This window comes from Oryctolagus cuniculus, chromosome 6 (assembly GCF_051225735.1).
Source record: "Oryctolagus cuniculus isolate XC-2025 breed Fujian yellow rabbit chromosome 6, ASM5122573v1, whole genome shotgun sequence".
NCBI classification, from domain to species: Eukaryota; Metazoa; Chordata; class Mammalia; order Lagomorpha; family Leporidae; genus Oryctolagus; species Oryctolagus cuniculus.
In genome coordinates, this window is record NC_142872.1 from 124,588,166 (window position 1) to 124,607,691 (window position 19,526).

At 41.9% G+C, this 19,526-nt stretch overlaps 1 protein-coding gene across 4 annotated transcripts in view; it reads right to left on the reverse strand.

The window, feature by feature from the left end:
* STK3 (serine/threonine kinase 3) overlaps positions 1–19,526 on the reverse strand; it is a 321,260-nt gene that overhangs the window by 1,792 nt on the left and 299,942 nt on the right. The gene's annotated exons all lie outside the window — the stretch shown is intronic.

A 19,526-nucleotide genomic window follows, 5' to 3' on the forward strand; every position in this document is an offset into this window, starting at 1 on the left:
GGGAAATCCCATGGCGAGCCTGATAAAACATGGTTTTAAATGAGCGTCCCCGGTGTGCCAGCCTGGTACGAACAGCGCTCCCCAAGTACTGCCGTGGGCCTGGCGCGTGTGGACACGAAGCAGAGCGCGGCCACGCTGGGGGTATGGACAACGGCAGAAGACAGGTCTCACGTCACGTGTGTAAGAGCGATAACATCTATTCTGAGGCATAATAGGATTTATGGCATTTTGCCAAGCTTTACTGTATCGATTTCTATGTTGAAACAGCAAGATATGGATTATCTCCTGAGAAACACATTTTAGGGATGTTGTCTAAGGGCTTATGAGATGTCCTGAAATATGTCACTGAACGTGCTTTTATCTTCTTAACATTAAAAAAAATCTAAAACCCTGTTTCCTTTCAAATTGAATATTAAAGCAGAGGTAGCAGGCAAGTGGTTTAAAAAAGACACAAACTTTGCGACTATGATGATTTATAGAATGCTATTCAGATCAATACGTACTGTGGCGTTAAGAACTTAGAAATGAGCTGAGGGTAACACAAGGATAAACAGTTAAGGATGGACGCGGGCCCTGTATGAGACCCCACCGTGTAGGCTGCAGATTACAGAGAGGGGGCTCCTGCGCCAAGTTCTGCCGGGCCACCTGTGCTGTTTTGGGCACACTGTCTGTGGCTTTTACTTTTTTAAAACACATTCCCCTCCAAACAGAAAGGTGCCTGGCTACAATTCGATGGAACTTGGAGAACAAAGAGATCCCCTTTCAGGAGCTGGAACCCAGCTGGTTCTTGAAGGAGAGCGCTTGAGGCAGGACACAGGACCTGAACCCCCCCCCCCCCCCGCAACGAGGCAGGGGCTCAGAAGAGGAGCCTGGTGGGGCTGGGCAGTAAGGCCACAGAGGCCTTGGGAGGCCCGGGAGCCCAGGCCAGGCAGTGGTGGACCCAGGGAGCCACCATGGGCTCTGGAGTAGGAGAATTATGTAAGAGCAAACCAGACTGGGCACTAAAATGATAACACTTGCAGCTCAGCTTTTGCTTTAAGAAGGCAACTGTCTCTGGTTATTTTATCAGTCAAGCTAGAAAACACTCTCATTACTTATCGTCCCTAAAAATAGGAACCAAAACCAGCATTTCTCAGCTCATCTTCCACTTTACCTGGCCCCAAGTGACTCCTGCTTCCAAAAATCAAATCCACTCTCAACTGAAAAAGATCCTGGGGATACTGCAAAGGATGAGTCACAGCCTCTGAAGGAAATTCGAAAGAGGAGCTCCAAAAATATTCTGCGGCATGGCAGTGCCTCGGAGAGCGCGGAGGCTCCCGGACGAGGGCTCCGAAGGAAGACACTCTCCTTTGGCGTACAGCAGTTCTGGTATGTGGGAAGTGAACCCTGTTCATTTTTAGTCAAATGTCACAAAAATAACAATCCTTCGTATTATGCTATAATGCACATTTTTATATAATGTACTGTAGTATTACATAATATGCTTTCTTCATTAATTTTGAATCTAAGTACTAATCATGCATCTGTTATATGCACAGTATTATTCAAATCACTGTGGAGGCAGAAAAAAACAACAGGGAACCCTGAAATTCTGAGCTGCACCAACAGGTGGTGTCAAGTTGCAGAGACCACCCAGCCGCACCCACACAGGATCCCACCCCACTCTGTGCTCTTAAAGACATCATCTCCTTTTCAGCCCACATAATCCTTTCCATCGTTGAATTTCTACACAACAGTTCTATGGTTTGAGTGGGATACGGCTCTTGAATTTGAGCAGAAGTTTGTAGCTTAAACCCCAAAATCATGTTAATGGTAGTAAGAAAGTGGAAACTGAATCCAATCGCAGCTGGGCCTGGCGAGAGTCCTGTGGTCAGGGAGGGCCTTCCTGTGAGAAGGCAACCTTATGACCAGGCTGCCTACAAACGCCTGAGTCAGTTCTAGCCGCTCGCTCTCTGCTTCCTTACACCAGGACACTGCCCTGCTGCTGCCATCCTCTGGCCTTCCCAGATGGCCAAATCAAAGGGGCCCACCTGATCTTGAACTCCACAACGATGCACCAAAATAAACCTCTTTCCTTCATAAATAACTTGTCAGGTATTCACCATAGTGACAAAAAGCTAACTAACATAAACACACACAATTTAAATAGCACAATAGTATCTGATTCTAGTGTCGTATTTTATACTGGATTTATACATGAGTTTCATGTTCCCACTCTAGATATTACAAAAACTTTAGAATTCAGATATCGTACATGTGCCTAGAAACTATACAAATATACCATTCAATAATATGACATGAAGGTGAGTAAACAGAAATAAGAATTCAAGATACAAAGGAGTAAGTTACTCTAGGATGAGAATAAAATATCAGAAAAAGCAGATAACTATCAGTATTTTGACAATGTTTACATTAAGACACTTGTACTACCTTTACTGAGGCAAACTGCCAGTAGTTTATAAATAAGGAATTACAGTAAGGGGCTAAATTCAGGGAAAGAAGCTCCTTGGAAGAAAAATGTTCCTGCTTTGCATTTTCAAAATGTGAAACTGGTAACAAGCAGGTCAGGGATGCTGGTGAACTATTGCTTGCCATCAGTAAGAAATTAGGGGTTCCACATAAGTAAACCAACGAAGTACTTAAGTATTAGCTCTTGAAGCGACCAAACCTTATCTTAATACTTTTGAACAGAAAATCTTTACAAAATATTTTAGAAAATACTTTGCCTTCTAAAGCAGAGGACATAGTACCTAAAATAACCTTTCCTTAGAGATGAATCAACCTTCTTATAGCTATTGCTAATCTGTGATGTGTATTAATTTTCTGCCTCTTATTTTGGCTTTTTGTCTTCATTCGAGAGCAAGCTGTCAGCATCTTTTCGTGGCCATCGCTGGACATGCACTTTACACTGTTTGTTCACTGAATGAGAACCAGAGAACACCTGGACCCTTAAAGAATCACATTAATAAAAACAGGCTGGGAGTGAGAGCCTGAGGCTGTTTAAAGAAAGACAGAGTAGGACTTTGGTGCTGGAGCTTGTCACACCTGTTTCTAGGGTTTTGTTTTTTAATCTGATTTCAGATTTGGGTCTGTGTGAGGCTGGGGTTACAGGAGATCTGACTTCTGCATAAGCTACCTACAATGGTACTTCAAAACGTTTGTGGAAGAGAGAATTAAAGGATAAGTTTGTTTTGATGTAAAATTTTTAAGTCTACAAAGAAATAAGGTATTCAAGAAGCTGGTGGAAAATATGTATTTTTCTAAAAAGTGTGGATTTCAAAAAAAATTTTTTTTGTACCAAAATAAACTTATCTTTTAATTCTACTTCCCCACAAACTTTCTAAAGTACCCTTGTATAAACCTCTGTCTTCAGTGGGCTGTTGGAGAAAACCAAGGAGAATCATTTATTAAAGTGTTTATTGGGGCCTGCATTGTGGCACCATGGGTTAAAGTGCTGCTTGGGACTCCTACATCCTGTATTGGAGTGCCCATTGGTCCTGGCTGTCCCACTTCTGATCCAGCTCCCTGCTAATGCACCCAGGAAGTCAGTGGGAGATGGCCCCAGTGCTTAGGCCCCTGCACCCACGTGGGAGACCCAGATGGAGTTCTGAGCGCCTGGCTTCAGCCTGGCCCTGCCCTAGTTGTTGCAGCCATTTGGGAGGTGAACCAGTAAATGGAAGATCTCTCTCTCTCTTTCCGTCTCTCCCTCTCTCTCCTTCTTCACTCCCTCTGTCACTGTCTTTCAAATAAATAAAATAAAAATTTTTTAAAATCAATAAAGATATTTATTGAAATTTTCTATAGACCAAACACAGTAGGTAAAGGGACGAATCAATGAAACACTCTACCTCCCACAAGGTCCTGCGGAAGCACAGGGCCACGCACCGCTAACTCACTGAAGGATGAGTGAGTTGAGAAAACAGGACATAGGATGGGAGAGCAGGAAGAGGCTGCGGGGAGACATACAAGACACCCAAATGCCTGGCATCTTTGGAGACATCTAGAAGTTGACTGGGGTTTGAGAAGGATCCACGGGGAAAAAGGACAGAAGATAAAGCCAGAAGGAGGGGGCAAGGCCACACTGCTAAGGATCTCACATACTGCTGTAAAATTTCCATGTCGAGAAAGAAATGCCAGATAATTCTGAGTGTGCAAGGTGATGCAATCATATCTGAGCTTTAGCAAATCCCTTCAGTAACAGGTGTGGAAAATGGGCAGCCATGGGAGGAAATGGAGCAGGTTACCCCAGCTGTCTAGTGAGGAGACAACAAAAGAGATGTGAAAGCGGCACGGGGGGCCTCCTTTGTGGACTGACTGGGTATAAAGGGTCAGCGTAAAGGATTCTGCCTTCAAGCCTGGGTAACGGAGAAGCAATTGATAGTATTAATAACACAGGACAGTGAATGAGATTGATTTCAGTCTTGGTGAATTCAAGATCAGTGTAGAAACATCAGGTACGGATTCTAATTTCTGGTTTTGGAGGCCAGGAGAGAGAACAAAGCTATAGATGCAGACTTAGGGGATGCTCAGCGCGAGGGCTGCACGTGGTCCTGGATGAGGAGAGAGTTAGCTGGGGAAAGAAGGGCTTCTCTGATCTTACAGTCTGCTCATGGTGTCCAAAAGAAAACCATTCCCACACCTTTACGTTTGTGGCCAGAGGCTCTGCTTATTTTGTTAACAGAATAGTAACATTGGTGGGTTTCAAAATGATTTTAGATTTTGGTGTGGTATAGACACACACACACACACACACACACACGAGCTTACCTAGCAGAACTGTTTACTTTTCATATAATGGGTATGATTTATAGATATAAATTGCTGGCTAGGTTTTGATTTCTGATTAAGCCCCAGCAATACATATTTAGTCCTCAGTATTTCTGTAATTATCAAGCTTCCCACAGGCATCAAAAATGCTTTTGGGAGGGAAACATGGCAGAAGTAGTCCTTTGAGTCTCCAGGAAAACAGTTCTGCTCAACGCTTTAGTAGTAAAAAGATTGACAAGGCAGGCAGAATTATATAGAGATTTATAATGATAAAAATGGCCCTGTAATAGTATACAGTCTACTATCACCCTTCTAAAATGTTAATTCAAATTGAAACAGTTTTGTGGATTCTTAGGATAATAATAGGAGGAAAAGTTGAATTTCTTGACTTAATATTGTTGTGACAAGTTTTCCTTCATCAAAATCAGGTTTCTCAAAAACTGGAAAAGGAATTCTTATGTTTATGAATCAGTAGAACTTGTGGTAAAAGATTTTAATTTATATGTTTTTAATATAGGAAGAAATGTTACTGATGAGACATCTTTCTACAATACATAAAAAAAAAGCTGTGTTACTGTAGCTATGTGCCAGTTTACTGATTCCAAATTACATGCAGAACTGAACTAGAGCTAGAGTAACATTTTGATCTACATTTGTCAGAGTGCAACATCTATTAAGTCAGCAAAAACAAGAATTAAAAATATGCAGCCCCGGGGCAGGCGTTTGGCACAGTGGGTAAGATGCTGCCCTGGGTGCCCACATTCCATATTGGGGTGCTGAGGTTTGAGTCTTGACTCCACTTTGGATTAGGCTTCTTGCTACTGAGATGTAATTCACACATCACATAATGGGTATCGGTTAAGTAAACAGGAGTAGGCATTTGGCTTTGGGGTGCCCACACCCCATACTGGAATGCCTGGTTCAAGTCCAGGCTACCCTGCTTCCCATCTAGCTTCTGCTAATGTGTACCCTAAAAGACAGCAGATGATGGCTTGAGTACTTGGATCACAACCACCTAAGTGGGAGATCCAGACTGAGTGCTGGGCTCCTGGCTTTGGCCTGGTACAGTCCTGCCGGTTGTGGGCATTTAGGGAGTGAACCAGGATATGGAAGATCTCTGTCTTTGTCTCTCTGCTTTTCAAATAAATAAAATATGAGACATATTTTGTGGGTCTTATGGGATGTGAACAAACGTGCAAAGATGAATAAGTCATTGTGGAAGTGTTTTTAAATATATTTTAGGTTAATTCTATTTAACACAATTTCATTTGAATTTAATAATAAAACAGAACCTCCACAACATGGTTCTTAGCCCTTCAAGCATTAACACAGGAGGAATTGCAGTAGGACCATCTTTACATGTATGGAGAACACACAACTGAGGGAATGGAGACTGTCACCGACATAGGGTATAGTGGACTGGCTAGGATACAAAGGTGGCAGCGGCAGGGCCCACGATCTCTCCAGAGTCCAAGAAAAAGAGACGAGTTTCTCAATTACATTGTTGCATTACTTCAAGCTTTTTTCTTTTTTATTGTTTACAGAAAATTTTGCTTTTCCTGAACACTTGAAATGACAAATACCAGGGGGCATGACATATTAATAAGGGCAGAGAATAAAATCGATTCCCATAACAGGGTTTAAACTGAGATCAGCTTAAATTCAATTGTATGGGCCTGAGATAATCAAATTCCGAGATCTGGGATTATTGTTAAGTCACTGCTTATGACTAAGTCGTTTGTTTAACACAAGCCTGAATTACAAAGTCAGGTTATGAGTTAGAATCATAGCATCGTGGTGCAAAAGAGAACCTGAGAGATCATCTGTTCCTTTCTTGAGGTGAAGAAACAAGAGCTGGCTTGCTCAAGGTCAGGGCAGAGACATGGTCTGTCCTCTGGGTCTATGCTTTCATTTCTATCATAACCTGTTAATTACTACATTGTATACAAATTCATGGGAGAAAATATCAAATATACCCTTTCAAGTCCCTGCTGTGTGTGTGTGTGTGTGTGTGTGTGTGTGTGTACTGGGCCATCAGTGAAACCAAACTCATGCGACAGCAAGAAGTGTAATAGAAGCAGGCAGCTAGCTCAGGTGCATTTCCCTTCTGCTCCTGTCTGGTTCAGAAGGAAAACAAGACCTACCGTTCAGCTTGATTTGTATAATCTTTGAGAAGGGCAGACGCCCAGTAGTCTCAGAGTATCCAGTTCTGACTCACTAGGTCACAGTGATTTAAAAAGACAAGTTTTGTGCTTGTTTCCAAAAAAGCCTAACAGATTTTCTTGGGTAGTTTTAATGTGGAAGTGAGACGAGAAAGAGGGCAGAAGGGAGTGAAAACATGCTGCTTTCCATCAGAGGACAAACATAATTTTTAATTCTGCAAGTTCCAGTTAAGTAATTGTCTAATATGAAATTTCACTGGAAGCTTGGTCATGTTTCCAAGCAGCAGAAATTACTAGATAGAAATCCAAAGTGACCAAGTTTGACATTCTTAATCCGGCACTGTCAGAGGGCTCAGAATGTGAAGTCACCACCCGCGGGGTGTGCTTCTGAGAAACTCCCAGGGTTTCACTTGGAGCCGAAAGGGAAAGCTCTGCATATGAGACTCTTATAGAACAGTCCTGTGCGGCAGAGTGAACAGCGGAAGCTCAGAGAAAGAAAGAAGAACTGTCATCATCTTTGAGTTGCAGGTCAGTGGGCAGGCGAGGATCTCCCAGCTCTTATAAAAAGTGTGTTTAAAACAAACTAAAGATTTAAAAGAAAAACCCTAAACCTCTTAACAATAGCTGGAAGGATGGATGGACACTTGTTCTTGAGTTATCATGAGAAAGTCTAAACTACTTTTCAATATAAGTCAACATTTTGTCAAAAATCTGTTATAGTTTGGAACATGAGTGATAGCTTGAATAAGTAACTTGTTGTTAGTGATGGCTCTCATTACAACATTTCATCCAGGAGGTAAGATTATAGGTCAGTTCTCAAAGACTTCACATTGTTTAGTGTCTCTTAAAAAAAAAAAAAGAAAGTCCAAGTTAAAGATGTGCAAGTTAGTATCTCAGGAGCTCTTGCCTTAAACAGCAGTGCAAATAACGCAGTGATGTAAGAAGACAAGAGTAAACCAACTCACTGGTGATTTTGACAGTTCACATTTTTAATAATTAGAATTATTTCTGAATTCCATGTGAAGTATTTGAAAGGCTGCTTATTACCGAACAGGAAGAGCTGTCAGTAAAATTAGAACTTCAAAAGTCTACTATAAAAACCTAAAATATCACATTCAAGTGACAAGATGGAATTACTTTCTAAATTGATTTTATCTAAAGATCTCTAGGGGACACACTTGGATTTTTATATTATTTTATGTTTTGTCAAAAACAGCCAATTATATTAGTAATTTTTTCAAGTCTTAATCTAAAAAAATAGTAGAAACAGAATTACGAAATGTTATAAATATTATGTTTCAAGACTTAATGAATTTATGAGCTGCCGGAATAATCAGTCTGTCAACTTCAAAATTAAGAAGAACCACTACAATGAAGCAAATGGTCTTACACGTCAGTGTTAACACATTTAGTCAAATAGCCAATCAAGACAATTCTGTACAAGGGTTGCTGTATTTACTGTGAAAACAAACGCTTCTTAGCAACTGTTTAAATCAATCTCACAGATGCTACAGACCTTATTAGTGGCCCATGATTAAAAAAATATGGCTTGCTAATACTGTATCCTGACTCATCTATTTTCCCATCTGCTAGCAATTCTAACAAGATGAACGATCAACAGAATGGCTAACAACGATAATTTTCTATGGCAATTCTAATGCTGAATCGCCTATAGCATTTTGCAAGAGTCACCAGCACAGGCCTCAGACTGTTTTGTGGCCTGGAGCTACACACTCCTTTTCCCCTTAATATTCCATTTGAAAGCTGAAATGTTCCCTCTGTTGATCAAAATCTGGTTTGGTTTTAGGGAACGCTATTCACAAAGGCTGTCACATTCATGTTACTAACAACACACCAGAATACTAGCAAAAATCCAGTGAAGTCCACTGAGCAGGTGTGTATCAACAGGTTAGGGGGTCACCAGCAAATAAGACAGAAAAACAGGGATAACAGGTTGCACTTAACAATATACATAAAACAGTAATATATTGAGGTATTGATTTAATTTATGACCCTGAGAAGAATACAGTAAAGGGCTTTCAAGTCAATCCAAATGATGATGAAGCCTGTTTAAAAAAATCTTGCATTTAAAACATGCCTTTACAAAAATAATGAAGACAGTGATCATTTCAAGTCCTCGACACACACAGAACCAAAGCTGAACTCCTCAGTGAGGTCCCTTCTCAAATATTACCTTAAAAGTTGCACTAACCTTGAGTTTGCTTGCAAACACCCCTTTCCCAAACATATACCATTTACACTGAGCTGAGCTGAGCAGCCCAGGTCTTTGGCTGGCAGAAAGACTGTAATTTTGGGATTCTAAGTGGAAAATGCCAGGAAGCACTATCCTGGCTATTTAACCTCAGGGCATCTAGAAGAAACTTAGACATGTAAATTTTCACACCCAAGGAAAAGGGAGAAAACTGTTTCCCGTGGATATCAGTGACAGAAAAAGGGCAAGTGCTACCTATGGGTCATTTACAGCATGTTGAATACTATTCTAGGTCCTGTGTGATTTAATCACAGCAATCAGCTTATGGGTAAATATTATCACTCCATGCTACAGGTGAGGGGACCCAGTGGTACCCTGTGACCTGCCCTGGGCCACACGGCTAGAGGTGCTCAGGCCGGCCCTTGAGGACAAGCCCAGACCCACTTACATAAGCTTGGACTGCAGCCTACTGAGAGCTGTTTCTTAGATCTCCTGGACTACAAAAGCATCTCAAAATCCAATTATCATTTGAAATAGCTGTTAGAAGATCATCTATGGATTAAAACAGGGAAACATTCCTTAAAAAAAAAAAAAAAACAAACTCCCAACTTTTCTCTCAGATTGTACTTGGTGAAGCATTTTACTTACAATATTGTATTTTTAGCCATAACTGGTTTTTATGAAATTAAGTGCATGCATGATTATCAGGCATTTTTCTATTTAAGCAGTTCTCCAGCAAAATAAACACATTCCTACATACCCTTTGGCGGGGGGGGGGGGGAGTAGTCCCATAATTTTATCAATAAAAGTCATAAGAGTCAGACCTTGTATCTGTTCAGAGCATCCCATAGCTGTCTTGGTGCTGTGTTTGGCTTGGATCTAGCAGATAAGCTACAAACTGGTACATGTTACTTCAACTATCCTGTCCTAGACAAATTGTGGTCACCTGTTTCAAGAAGGAATGACGAAACTAGTTGCAGTCCTCAGTGACAGCTGACCACCCGTCCTTTTTAGACTTTTCAGTTTCTAGTAAGTAGTTTTGCTAAACTATCAGGAAATACTTGTTTCATGCACAACTCTAATATTTTGTCAGCAGCTTTAAAATTCTAGGTTCAGGACAACAAATTCTCAGTAATTCAAAACCAAGTTGTAACTAAATCTTCCTAGATATATTAAGGGCAACTTAAAAAGTTTTATTAACTTTGATGTCTTATTCCTGTAATTTTTTTTTTTTGACAGGCAGAGTGGACAGTGAGGGAGACAGAGAGAAAGGTCTTCCTTTGCCGTTGGTTCACCCTCCAATGGCCGCTGCGGCCGGCGCACCGCGCTGATCTGAAGGCAGGAGCCAGGTGCTTCTCCTGGTCTCCCATGGGGTGCAGGGCCCAAGCACTTGGGCCATCCTCCACTGCACTCCCTGGCCACAGCAGAGAGCTGGCCTGGAAGAGGGGCAACTGGGACAGAATCTGGCGCCCTGACCGGGACTAGAACCCGGGGTGCCAGCACCGCAAGGCGGAGGATTAGCCTTTTGAGCCACGGCGCTGGCCTCTATTCCTGTAATTTTTTGAAAGAAAAGAGAGACAAGAGATGAGAGCGAGAGCGAGCAAGAGCTAGAGAGATTGAGATTGATCTTTCATCCACTAGTTCACTCTTCAAAAACGTGCAACAAGCTGGGGCTGGGCCAGGCCAAAGCCAGGGGCCAGGAACTCCATCCAGGTCTCCTATGTGGATGGCAAGAGCTCAAGTACTTGGACCATTACCTGCTGCCTTCACAGGCACATTAGTAAGAAATTGCATCAGAAGAGGCGGAGCCAGGACCCTGATATGAGATGCAGGTGTCCTGAGCAGTGGCTCAGCCAGCAGTGCCACAAGGCTTGCCCCCTATTTCTGTGATTCTAGTAAACACTTTGAGTTGTTTAAAACAATAATGAAGCCATAAATGAGTGAAGTGATTGCCTTTCTTTCTACACTTTTAATAAAAAGTCTATGTCAAATATTTGTTGTGGAAGATCACAAACATTTTAAAACCCATGCTTAGGGCGGGTGTTTGGCACAGTGGTTAAGATGCTGCTTGGGACACTCACATCCCTCAACAGAGTGCCTGGATTCAAGTCCTGAGTCCACTCCCAATCCTGCGTTCCTATAATGTGCATTCTGGGAGGAAGCAGGTCACAGCTTGCATACTTAGGTCCCTGCGACCCACATGGGTGACTCAGATTGAATTCTGGGGTCCTAGTTTTTGCCTGGCCCAGCCCTGGCTGTTGGGGGCATCTGAGGGAGTGAACAGCAGATGGGAGCTCTGTCTCTTTCAAATAAAAACTTACATACATAAATATTTTGGAAAACAACAGTGCTTAAAACATATCTGCAACTAGCTTACTGGGGAGTTGAATCGTCATGGAGCTGTTATATAAACTGGCTTAATTATTCTCTAATCAAAATTTTTCAGCTGTGTTATGCCAAATTTCCCTGACATATCCCTTAAGGAATCCTAGGCAGACTGCACTTATTTCTGGTCACTTTTAGCTGCTAAAAGTCCAGACCAATTACAACACAAATATCAGTAATTAAATAGAAATCTTGTCCCTTCCCATCGTGTGGGCTTGCCCCCACTTCTCCATTTAAGGTATAGCTCCTCTGGCGCTGGTGATAAGGGACAGGCAGGGAGCTAGCTAGTGAACGAAGGAGCTAAGAAGAGGCTGCCAGCTGTGTCCTTGCCACAGCCCCACCCCCTTCTGTGCCAATTCAGCACACTCAGTTTCCCATCATGCACTGAGCCTCCTCCATCATGCAGAAGATACCATGATGGACACATGTATGCTGAGCTCCATGTGCGGATGCTATGAAACCTTCCAGAGACAATCACACACACTGAACCTCACCCCCTCCCCCTTGTATATTCAATTAGGTACTACCCTCTACCAGATAAGTGACGCAACCAAACGGTGAGTTGATTCTCCTCTAAATGTGTGCTATCTTTTTAATCTCTTTAAATAAATACTCCCCCATTCCTGCACTTTATTGATGCCTCTGCATTGAATTCTTCTCATATGCTGAGACGAGAACTGGGAATGAATCCAGCTGGGGACATCCCCCACCCCCCGACACTGCTGTACTCTCCGCAAGGCTGGGAGCTGGGGAGGAGGCCTGATCTTCTTATGCAGAAGTGGCTTCTGAGGTGGAGGAGGTTTTCCTGCTCTGGTTTGAGCGATTGGTGTGGGGGGGTGCACAGCATGGGAGTGTGTACATACACATACCCACTTCCTGCTGGCATGGTACAGTTTACCCTGGAATCCACTCCTCTTGGAGTAGGGCAGCCCAACCAATTTCCTGGATGGGGTCTTTTCTGCTCTGGCCCAAAAGCCACTTGGGCAGCATGACTCCCCCCTCCTCTTTCAGAGCACAGATTCCTCCCCGCTTCCTAAGGACCACTGGCAACTCTTCCTTCCTAGCACACTACATCATGGTCCTTAGTTATCCTGCAGGCCTTGGCTCTGCCTACAGATGTATCCACCTACAACATCACACACCAGTCTGTGTTAGCATCCCCTCTACACTGCCAGGAGCTTGCTCCATGAGCTCTGCTTTAGCGGCTGGCTCCTCAGTGGGTTTGCATATTCAACTAGCTCAGCTGGCAGCTGGTTGGGGTACCAGACGCCAGTCTTCCCAATCCTGCAGGCACTGCCATTCTCTTAGGAGTGGCTCTCTGGCAGGCTCCTCCCTTGATTTTAGTTCCTCCCACTAGATTGTAAATTCTACTGGGTTAGGGACTTCACTGTGTAAATTGCTGCTTCCCCAGTGTCTAGAACACTGCTTGTAACACAGCAGGTGCTTAAAATTATCAAGTGAGGGGAGGTGCCATGGCGCAGTAGGTTAATCCTCCGCCTGTGGCGCCAGCATCTCATATGGGCACCAGTTCTAGTCCTGGTTGCTCCATTTCCAATCCAGCTCTCTGCTATGGCCTGGGAGAACAGCAGAAGATGGCCCAGGTCCTTGGGCCCCTGCACTCACATGGGAGACCAGGAGGAAGTACCTGGCTCCTGGCTTCAGATTGGCGTAGTTCCAGCCAATTGGGGAGTGAACCATCGGATGGAAGATCGCTCTTGCTCTCTCTCTCTCTCTCTCTTCCTCTCTTCTCTCTGTGTAACTTAGACTTTCAAATAAATAAATCTTTTAAAAAAATATTATCAAGTGAGTCAAAAGTGGTGGGGGCTCTGAAGGGAGGGGTTTGGCCTCAGTTGTCGGTGGCTCTCTAGGGCACTTACTGCCTGCTGTTTCCAGTTGTGGACCCTCCTCCCAATTCTGCAGCCACAGAAAGTCCTTTCAACATTTCAGAATCTTCTTTAAAAGGGATGTGTGTGTGTGTTTGTGTATGCAGAAGGTGAATTTGCAATTGAAGTATAGCAAAGAGTATCTGGGAAAATCAGGGTGTTTCCCAGCCCTTTCATTAGTTTTACTACAGGATAGCCCTATGCTCCATTACATGTTAATTCTGCATGACTGATATACATTTGTTTTGATAATAAAGGACTCATGCTTTTCTTAGAAAAATGGCTTCTGTCAAACGAAATCCCTAGAAATGATAATGTACATCCTTTTGTGTTCTTTGGGCAAACATGATTGAATGAAATACACCGGGCATAATTCTCACTGATATCACTGAGCATGACCACGTACGCTGAAGTCGCATCACAATACTTATTTTGGCGATTTAAATTATATTATCTTCATATCATAAAGATGTAAAAATTCATTTTTAAAAGTCTATCAGATAGTATTACAATAAAGTAGAGATCAGTTATAAATAACAAATCATTAAATTCAGATTGAAATGGAGAATTTTCTAATAGTGAAGCAATAAACAGGCTTCCTAACACTTCCATTTGGAAGCCTCTAAGTCCTTGAAGACAGGAGTATGATACAATGGCAGCTATTCATGACACAACATGAGCTCAAAATGTAGCAAAGATGTTTACCAAAAACTTAAACAACAGTGATAAACAGGATCAAAGTTCTTCATTGTTACCTGCCATGTTGAGAGAAATGAAAATGACCAAAAGGGAAACATTTTAGCATTCTCAATTTTAGATTCTCAATTTTGGATTGGCATGGTCTGTGGCTAAATCGGTATTTTTAGTTTCCTGCTATTAACAGACAAAGGTACAAATTCAATTAAAACCTCAAGGAAGAGACTCAGGTATTGAAAAGGAGAGAAGAAAGAAAAAAGGGACAGAAGGACTCTTAGGAAAATGTTGAAAAAACAAAATCCATGCCGAGTTTAGTAACAATCAATCTTGTGCAAACTTAAGAGCAAAACAACTGTCAATGGAATCAGACTGACAGCTTTTTGCCCTTGTTCTTTCACTACTGTTTATTTTAAAATGTGTTCATAAATGCTATCAATCTAAGGTAAAAGGAGGGAGGAAATGAGACTAAGGAAATATAAAACTAGCTAACTGCTAACTAAAATGTATCTTGTGGGAAGGGTATCAATTTTCTACTGTGAAATTTCAAACTTCAATACTGTTTGCAGGTTACGTCATCATCTTGGACTGGCAATTAACATGTACAGATCACTGAACATGAAGATGAAAATGTAGTATGCTGGTGTTATTTACAAATAGAATAGCTTAGAGTAGACATTTATTATCAACTAAAATTTTCACTCTTAGATGCCTGGTAAATGAATGATCCACAAAGGCTATTTGAGGGGTATGGGATCTGAGAAAGGCACCAAATTAGATTTCTTAAAATTGTTTTTGGGTATCACTAATCTAATAGAGAACATGGCATCGAGATTTCACCTCTACTATAACCTTGTAAAATGAGTGCCTTTCCAAGGTTCCCACAAGTTTTCAGTGCTGGGGTTGTGCCAAGCTACTTCCTCTCTTACAGGGAGCAAGACTTTGGCTTGGACTTCCCCTGAGCCAGACACCTGCTCTCTGAGAGGCCTCCGCATTAATGTGGTCAGGAAAGTGGAGGCAGACACTGCGGTGGGGGCACTTCACCAAGTGAAGCTCAGCTCACTCTGCAGCTGCTGCAAAGCCAGGAGACTGTGGTCATGAGTGGAAACTTGGGGATCAGAATTTGAGCTTTAGCTTGAAACACATACATGAACATGAAGTAGTTTTGCTAGTCAATCTTTACATTTCATTTTACAGGATGAAATTTCAGCTTAGTCTTTAAAAGCCCATTTTAATAAGGATAAAAGGAAAAATGCACCCTTAATTATTGACCAAATGAAAGACACACGGTTGATTTAACTCCTGTGGAAAAAGTACTAAAATAGCTACATGGCTGTTACATTCAGGGTACTCCTGAGAAACCTTCCATAAGATGGTGTTAGCAACTGACTGACCTACAAAGAATAGCTTGTCCACAGGTTAATTATTTTGAGATTATTCTGTATTCACATAAAATACTGTTTAACTTCCAACCCCAAATAAATGATCCAACAGATGTAGTGCTGACTTTGTCCAGCACCTGGTACCAAGAGATCCCAGAATTACTCAGAGTCTTCTTCAGCAGGAATATGGTGAGTGAAAGTTCCTTGTTCTTACTAGACTTAAGAGATGCAATGCCAGAAAGGATAAAGCAATTTTGAAAAAATACTTCATGGAAAGGAATCTTCAAATCAACTCAAATACTACAGCTGGGCACCACAACACTGCCCATTTTGGGACACCCAGGGTTGACCTCATTCCTCTGGCCAGTTGTTAGCTGGGCATGTCCACTTGAATGACCCGTTTCCTGCTGGAGTTCTTCCCACCAGGGCACATGTTCCTTCCACTGCCCCATGCTACCCCAGCCCTGCTGCCACCATCCCACCCATCTCTTCTGATCACCCTAGCTAGGAAACCAGGGATGGCTCCGACTCTTCACAGCTTTGCTCACTGCCCCACCCAAACCCATTGTAAGGCCTTTTTAGTAGACCACACTCACTCTCCCAGGACTTCTATGATCAGAACTGCCAGCTGTGCTGGGCCAGGCCACCAAGGGGAGGGGGCGAGGACTCTTACATACTGAGGCACCTGTGGATTTTGAGAGGAACCTTCTAATTTTTCAAGAGTTGTCCCTTCACCAGAAATTGTTTTTTTGCTAATCATTAATGATGAATATTAAAGAGGGAATATTTCCTCCTAGGACATTCTGCCAGGCTGACAGAACCCTGGCAAACACCTGCTTTGAAAACAAGGACAAGACATTGTTACTGACTCTGAGTTGTAGGTTTTTAACCTTGCAGAGTGACCAAATGTTGAATACATTGCAGCTATTTTGCAAAACCTTATAGTTTTAAAAAATTTCACACACACACACACACACACACACACACCCCTCCCATCCACTGATTCATTCATATGCCCACAATAGCTGGGGCTGAGCCAGGCTGAAGCCAAAAGCCAGGAACTCAGTCCTAGTCTCCCATATGAGTGGCAGGAACTCAATCACTTGGCCATCACTGCTGCCTCTCAGGGTCTGCATTGGTAGGAAGCTTGAGTCAGGAACCAGAGCCAGGTATCAAATCTAGGTCCTATAGATTTGGGATGCAAGCATCTAAAATGGTGTTTCAACTGCTAGGCTAAATGCTCAACCCTTGTAAATCTTTTCAATCCCACTAACAACCAACTGATAAGACATCTGTGGAACAGCAATCGAATTAGAACCAGTATAATTATATAAAATTAAATGATCCTAGATCAACAGAATTATAAACCAAGCAACTTCTGAATAGGCAGGACTCTTCTTAAAGGGGTATAGATAAAATTAAACATCGTGGTTGGCTCTGGGAGTCTAAAGGTCTCTCAAGGATGGGAAGTTTCCAGCAAGATCACTGGTCTCTGAAAAGTCAGGAAGATGGGCCACTATCACAGTATGGTATTGGGGAAAATATGAGGCCACACAGTGCCATGGATATACCAATAGTGGCACCTATGAACCCCTCTCAACATGGGTAAGATTTCAGCCTCTAAGGGAAAGCTATGTGGCTGGCTATCCAGCACCCTCTGGTGGCCAGATTTGGCACCATAGATTTTCCTGCCTTAATTTAAGAGACCTGACTTGGTTGTTCCTTCATTTGTTGGTTTCTTCTTTGCTTCTTCTCTCTCTTTTCTTCCCTCCCTCCACTGCCCTCCTGGTCCCTGATCAGTATATTTCAAAGAAGGAATCACAATAGCACTGCTGGGCTATGGGCAGGTGGGAAACTTACTAAGTGTAAATGTAGCACCTGAAAAGTAAGCTATTATAATGATTCAAAGAGAGAAAAATGTTCCTCTGAATGTGTTTAAAATCCCAAGAAGACATTTAAATGAACTGCCAGATCTTAGCTATTTAAAATTGAATTCTTTACAGCGACTTACTTTATAGGAACTATTTTTCACATACAGATTCACATTGCTATAAATACCCTACACCTAGGAGCTCCCATGCAGTGAGTGTTAGCCACTGGCAGACACTATACTGTTACATAATTTATCAGCAATAAATCTATGAAATAGCACTACTAATATCACTATTCTTCAGGGTTTAAATTTCCAGAGGCACCTAGAGTTTAAGCCTCTCCAAGACATTCATCTAATAAAAGGCATGGGTGGGATTTGAATCCAAGGCAACCTAATTTCAGAGCTGGTACTATAAAACACTGCACAGCACTTACTCAACTAGAGATTATGTATCTTATCAGCTTATCAGCCATAGCAAACTGTTCCATGCACCAAGAAGTGGGTTTTCATGAAGATTTTAAATTACATTTAGATAAGGCCAGCCAACGTTGTGACGTTTGTGTTCTGGCTACTTCAATTCTCTACTTCCGATCCGGCTCCCTACTAATGGCCTGGGAAAGCAGAAGTGTTTTGGGCCCCTGCACCCACTTGGGAGACCTGGAAGAAGCTTCAGGTTCCTGGCTTCAGCCTGGCCCAGCCAATAGCTGTTGCAGCAATCTGGGGAATGAACCAGCAGATGGAAGATTCAATCTCTCTCTCTCTCTCTCTCTCTCTCTCTCTCTCTCTCTCCTCTTCTCTTTCTGTAAATCTGACTTTCAAAAATAAATAAGTCTTTTAAAAAATAAATTAGACTCATATTAGCATAGAAACTTGTAGGTCAATGATGCTTAAAAACTCAACTAGAAGCCTGTACCAGCTGAATGTATACTTCCTGGAGTGTTTCCTCACTGTATCTCTCAGTGGGGAGGGGAACAAATAATTGGCCATGAGAGCCTGAGATCTAATATTTTTCAAATCATAAAATATGTTATAGTGCTTTACAATTTACCAAGCATGCTTGTGGCATCCATTGCATCAGAAGGGCTTAATCATAATGCTGTGAAATGCAGATAGTTCTTTAAATAGACATTTTTCTTATTTTACAGGTAAGATTTATAAAGCTCAGGATGAATGCGTCACTTCCTGAAGTAACACAACTCACTCACATGGCTGCATCCCAAATGACTGAACATACCAGATTAGTCTAGGTCTGCAGTCTTTGCCCTCTGTTTTACAGAATAAAAACAAGATTTTTCATAATAAATAAGCCAAAAGAAAATTTTACTTACGATAGAAAATTTGACTTCACTTTACTTCTGCTTTATCCACAATAAGTAATTCAACTGTAATTATGATTGCTGAACTAGCAAAAGTTCACATAAGAAGGAAATAAAAATCAGAAAGTAAAAAAAAAAAAAAAAAAAAAAAACATGGAGGACAAAATGACAAGTATGGATCATAAAATCCATACTGGTTTGTGAGCAAAATGGTCCAAAAATGATGAGATTAAGATCAATGATTACACAGAGCACTTAGCATTTATGTGATTATTTAATTTTGCAAAGTGCCTTCAAAAATTTATTACTCTTTTACAACCCTTAGGAGATCACTGGGAGACATAATAGCCTGTACACAGCACATGGAGAACATTTCAAAAGTCCTATGAAATTAAGCTATTACTTTTGTGAAAAAGAAGACATCTTGAGATTGTAATCACAACACAAAGCCCGCATTCTTGTAGCATTCCTGCTGCACCCATCCTCCTCGTGCCTCCCTCTGATCCCTGGCCAGGCTGCCCTGGAGTGCGTCTGCTTCTCAGAAACCCAACTCCACTTCCTTCTCTTGAGCACCTTCAACTCTCTTGCTTAGTTTTTAGCATCAACATGAAATACTTTCTATTATCTCTCATCTTAAACAAACAAACCAAGAAAAGTTGCCCTGCCTGGACTGCCACCCACCCTTCCAGCTGTCACAATTCCATTTCTCTTTTCTTTTGAAAGTCAAACTTCTTAAAAGAGTGGGGAAAACAGTCTCGGCTTTTAAAGTTGGGAATCACACTTCATTTCACTCCATACTGGCTTCAGCCCCTCATGCTCTCCAAAGTGCTCCTTAGGTCACCAGAGTCGTAGC